Genomic DNA, 6,000 nt, shown 5'->3' with positions numbered 1-6,000 from the left:
ACAATCTGCCGACGGTCTCGGTTGACAGATAAGCAGTCATATTTGAAGATGACAAACACATCACACGATCAACACACCCATGAAGGCACAATCAAATCTCGAAGTAACTAGATGTCTACCAAGTGAAATTAGCAGTCAATGCAACAAGATAAACAGTACACGGAATGAATAAATACGAGACGACTGCGAGATTGGTCAAAGAGTTCCACGGCAAGATAGCACTACACGTTCTCTCTCTGACTATCTGAACATTGTACAAAGCTCACGTATGACGTCACGAGTGGATAGTGGAAGATACCGTCGGAAGTCAAGTGAAAAAAAGTCAGAAATTTGCTGTTGAATTTTGCTAAAGCGTTATGTAGGGAATATTAAGTGTAACGTAAACGACATGTAATAGAATTTGTATTCTCACAGCCTGATTAGAAAGCAATGCAAGCCAGCAGTATTTTCAAAGTAAATGTCAACACAAACGTATCCTATGTCAAACTATGTTTCGTAAAGCATTTCAGCTGATAACAGTGACGGTGATACGTTTGAAACAGTGGGATTGGCCGAAAGACAAGGTGTAAGCGATTGGCTGTGTAAAAGCCGATGTAAAACTAAGTACTGTGTGTACTAAATGAAGGAAGACGTAAATGTAGAGAGGTAAGCACTGTTTCTCTGCTATTCCACTGGAATGTCAATATGTGCGAAGTAGTTGATAAGACTGTGGGAAATTAACTCAGTTTACCACACTGGTTGATAATCTTAGATAAACATTCTGCGACATGAACCTCGACGCAATGGAGCGTCCGCTACACCACTTTAATTGGAAGAAACAACATACATTGACACGTTTAAAGTCGTCCTCGGCTAACATTTCAAATGTTTAATAGTCGCCATCGTCACTGTACCGTTCTGGTGACCAGTGTACCAGTCTTCAAATGTTATGTTTTTCTTTTGAAGTTTTCCACTAAATAAAAAAAAGTGTAATTATCTGGCATCTTTAATTCAGAACTAAGCGTTGTTTAAGTAAGTCACCCTAAATATTTGCAATAAGTGTTTCACAGCCTCCATGAAAACTAATGACAGATAAACATTGTTTGTTGATGATACTGATAGATGTCATTGTCTAGGCATGGATATAAGGCAATCCATCTGCTGTGAATTTCGTATTAAATCTCCTCAGATTTTGGTTTTCGTGATCGGTTAGCCATAACACAATGCGAAGCTATGTTTTATACTATTTAGGTCTCATTTTTATAGGTTGGGTTCAAGGATTCGAAACTTATTTTCTTAGAGGGTAGAGAACAATGCCTTGTGCTGTGAGTCACAGTGTCAACAATCAGACTCTGTCTATTCGTCTTGTATTTAAAAATAGCAGTATTGAATAGTAGGGCCTACCTAAAGAATAGGTAATTTCAGTGCACATTCATGAGGCTGAAATGATGGACTTAATCATTCTTCAGACAAACACTTTCCAAACACGTTGACATATAGTGACTGATAGCCATCTGTCTTGATGTGGCCTTTCTGTGCTGCTGCTTTGATGTCACAGTATAAATCTGAAGTTACCCAAAACTGGGTTTATTATAATAATTATTGTGTTGTACTTGTGGCTGAATTCTACCTCTGCATACATATTCAGTAAACTGCTGTGCAAACCAAGCAGAGGGTACTTTGTGCTTCTGCTAGTCACCCATTTACTGTTAAATTCACAAATGGAAGGGGAGGGGGATGACATGTCTATGTGTTGAAGTAAAGCCCTGATTTCTCATGATTTCTCGTACCTTGTCTACATGGTCTTTATGTAAAATGAATGTTGATGCCAGTAGAATCAATCTGCAGTCTGTCACAAAACCTGGTTGTCCAAATTTTCTCAATAAAGTATCATGAGGAGAATGTCTTCCTCCCACCAGGGACTCCCATTTCAGTCCATATTTCATTTTCATAACACTTGTGTTTGTTGAAACATATCAGTAACAAACCTGGCAGCATGTCTCTGAATTGCTACAGTGTCAAGTATGAATTGTTGGTGATCCAAACACTTCAGCAGTTCTTGAGAATGTGTTGCACAAGTGTTCTGTACAATCAACTTATAGATGAGCTATGTTTTCCTGGAGTTCTCCCAGTAAACCAAAGTCGACCATTTGCCTTCCCTACAACCAACCTTACAAGCTAGGCCTGGTTCCATTTCATGTCACGTTGCAGTAGTACATACAGATATTTAATTGATATGACTATGTGAAAGAGCATTGTACTTATACTGTATTTGAACATTATATATAGGATTGGCTTTCTGCTTACCTGCAGCAGTTTACATTTTTCATCAGTTAGAGCATGCTGCCATTCATCATACCAAATGGAAATGCTGTCCAAGTCACTTAAAGATTATAGTGTGCTGTACGCACATTGACACAAGTTAGTTATTGGAACCACTGCATGATAATATGGAAGATAACTCTCCTTTTCCATATATATTTGTTGTTTCATATGACACAGGAAATAAACTATGGCTGATTCATTGGATCCCTCCTGGTATTCACCTTCCATGCTAAGGCAAACAAACAAAATCGACATGGTGGCCATGTGGGGATTTGAACCAGGATTGTTTTTGAATTTGACTCCATTGCTTTAACAGTGACACCTCTCTCAATATTCCATTTTACACATGCGTCAAGAAAAAGAACACAAAAATTAATTTTGAATTTACAATATTGAAAACTTGTTAGAAAACAGATTTAGAGTTTCTTTTGAAGCAGGTGTTTATATACTGTATCCTGAGGTAGAAAACACACTTGCCTACAAGCTTCATGTCTACTGTGTCAGTGAACAAATTTCCTCAAATCTTCATAATCTAACAATATTATGAAAAGGGTAGCTGCTACTTACCATGTAGTGGAGATGCTGAGTCACAGATAGGCACAACAAAAAGACGGTCGGAAAGTGAGCTGTCAGCCAACAATGCCTTTGTCGAATAAAAACACACCACACACGTGCAAATGCAAACACAACTCACACACATAGGACCACAGTCTCTGGCAGCTGAAGCCAGAGACTGTGGTCATGTGTGTGTGAGTTGCGTTTGCGTGTGTGTGTTTTGACAAAGGCTTTCCTGGCCGAAAGCTCATTTTCGGACAGTCTCTTATCTGCAACTCTGCATATGTGCTATACGGTGCGTAGCAACTATCCTTTTCATAATATTGTTACATTCCTTCAGAATGTAAAATTGTTAAATGTAGGGGGCCTGTGCTGTAAATATAAATTCCCATTACACCATTATGTGACATAAATGTGAATGGAGTAGGTGTTATTTTGAGCAGTGACACATATCCAGACAATGCACTGTATCCATGCAAGAGGAAGTAACGTGTGAAACAATCTACATCTACATTGAGCAATCTAAAATTACTGGAACAGTATGGCTGACTAGTACTTACCTTCAGGAGACAAAATTGCCAGTGCTGCAGATAATCACTAAAAAGGTAGAGAAACTTTGCCCAGGTTTCTGAACTGTTAATTCCTTCTTCAAGGAGGGAAGGTTGGAAAGGAGGGGCACTTCACTCCAGCCCCATTTAGAGAGGGATCTTTCAGTTGTGGGGACAAGGAGGTGCAAAAATCTTCAGTCATTTTGGAAGTGTCATTTGGCACCATATTAAAAAGACTGAATCTGTCAGACTAATTCCTGCAGATAGTATAACAGAGCAATTCAGATAGGAATGGTGCCACAGGTAGTGAGCAATTCATTACAGCTAAATTGCAGAATCCAGATTTATAGTATTTCTACTTTTACCTGTGTGGGTAATGTAGGCCTAACCAAGAGAGCTGGCACAGTGATAAGATACATATCTTGCACCTCCCAGGTGCAAGATAAGTCTTTTTAAAGAAAGACTTGTTATTTTGTATTAGGGAGGCCACCAGGCTTTGGAATCAGAAATGACACTTGCATCAACCACAGCAAGAGTATACTTTCCTTGAGTATGTGCTGAAAGGATAATTTTTGTGTATTCTTTTGGAGTCTAAAGATTGGATTAGATTTAGTTTTTGTTACATAGACCCAAAAATAAGATGATTCTCCTGGGTGTGGAACATGTCAGAAAGTATAAAAAAAAAAACTTAAATGTAATACTTACTACCCTGATCATTCATCAAGAGATTGTCAAAGTGGGTGAATACATTACAGCAAACTGGAAGTGCCAATATTTACAGACTTAATGCACTGTCAGATTGAAATATTGTTATGCACCTTTAATAAATTTATCATACACAAAATATTGACTGTTGTGGCCAAGTACTGTCAAAACTCTGTTGGTTTTCATGGTTACCTTCTTTATTAATAAAAATGGTCGGAAGGGATGTAGGAGTTATCCATTACAGGCAAGTAACGGCATAAAAATTTGAAACTCCCAGTATCTATAAGTGACAGAAGGAATCTTACCATTGAAAGATTCCGATTCTGTGCAGGGCAATCATTGAAAACAAGTATGATCACTGTCAATATAGGAGCAACTTCATTACAACCCTGTTTTGCTTGACCTCTGTTGGAAAAATGGATACAAGGATTTCATGTTTTTAAGTTACAGATATTAAACACATTTATCCAAAGTTGTCCGTTAAAAACATTTCTTGAACAGGGATTTCTGGCAGTGGGAGATTTTGCATGAAATCAAAAGAAATGGCTGCCACATGTTCTTCACTTCTGCTTCTTATTTCAATTACATTGATTTCCTGCTAATTTTTTTGCTTCTCTTTTTGTGCACTAAAAGTGTCACCACTGGTCACTTTGCTGCATCATTTAAGTGAGGATTCTTTATTTTGACATTCAGTTTCTCACATTTAAAATATGTGTGTATTTGTGGCCTCCAAACCTATATGAGAAGTTGCCATGGAAGTACTTTGCATGGTACTTGTGTGTTATTTTACTTGTTCGATAATTCTGTTTGGAAAGAGAATGCATGACTTTCACTGTAAGTCTAGCATTGAGGTTGGTTATATCTCTTACTACACATTGAGTTCCTTTGTAGGAAATGACAAGATGTGATTATGGATTTTAAGCAGTTCTCCTCGTGAGACAGCTTTTGGATTTGGAGTTTTACCTCTCTCATCTATTGGTGAGTTATTAGCAGCCATTTTGAGTTTACAAAGTTGCTCAACACATTGCTTTGTTTTTCCCAACAAACTGATAAACACAGATTTTCAAATCTTTTTGTGAATACCATTAGGCACAACATGGTACAGAAATGTACAGCATTTTGGATTGCCTCGTTAGTGGATTCGTTGTCTTTTAACTGGTATCCAATCAATTCAAATAAACATCTTTTGCATTTTTGTTTATTCCATGGAACAAACATTGCTTACAGTATCTATCTGTGCGATACCATCTGTGCCTGCAAGGAATTACTGATGACATCTGCAAAAATAAACTAAATAGACTAACTGAATATTAATTTATTGTTTGCTTTAAATTAAACTCCAAGCTGTCAAGTACACAGGAATACAATCAAATGCAAGTGCCAGTTTCCTATCATTGAGTTATTGTTGTACAGTACTGACTTATAGTTGAAAAGAAAGTATTTTCAAATTAAATTTAAGATCATATATCGTACCATTTCCTACAACCTGGATATCTCTGCCTCGTGATGACTGGGTGTTGTGTGATGTCCTTAGGTTAGTTAGGTTTAAGTAGTTCTAAGTTCTAGGGGACTGATGACCATAGATGTTAAGTCCCATAGTGCTCAGAGCCATTTGAGCCTACAACCTAGATATAGTCCTGTTTTAACTGCAGATATGAATTTCCCCATATGATTTACTTGAGCTGAGCTTTTAATTTTTGCAGTTTTAATTATCTGTCATTTACAAAGCTCAGTATTTCCTACACCACATTGTTTCTTGGGTTTCGGAAATACCTCCTCCACTGCAGCACCCATTTTTCGACAGTTGTTCTAGCATTAGGCAGAGGAAAGAAAGCTGTGTCATGGATGAAAAACAGCAACATGTGATATTCTGTTACAAGTGTGTCAT

At 37.5% G+C, this 6,000-nt stretch overlaps 1 protein-coding gene across 1 annotated transcript in view; it reads left to right on the top strand.

The window, feature by feature from the left end:
• Positions 1–271: 271 nt before the first annotated feature.
• LOC126162481 (E3 ubiquitin-protein ligase Su(dx)) overlaps positions 272–6,000 on the top strand; it is a 117,529-nt gene continuing 111,800 nt past the window's right edge. The window contains exon 1 of the mRNA XM_049919024.1: positions 272–645. The gene's annotated coding sequence lies outside the window, so the exon portion shown is untranslated. The remainder of the gene's footprint in view (positions 646–6,000) is intronic.

Source organism: Schistocerca cancellata, chromosome 2, assembly GCF_023864275.1.
Source record: "Schistocerca cancellata isolate TAMUIC-IGC-003103 chromosome 2, iqSchCanc2.1, whole genome shotgun sequence".
Taxonomy (NCBI): Eukaryota; Metazoa; Arthropoda; class Insecta; order Orthoptera; family Acrididae; genus Schistocerca; species Schistocerca cancellata.
Note: the sequence above shows the minus strand (reverse complement) of the source record. Positions and strands in the feature narration are given on the sequence as shown.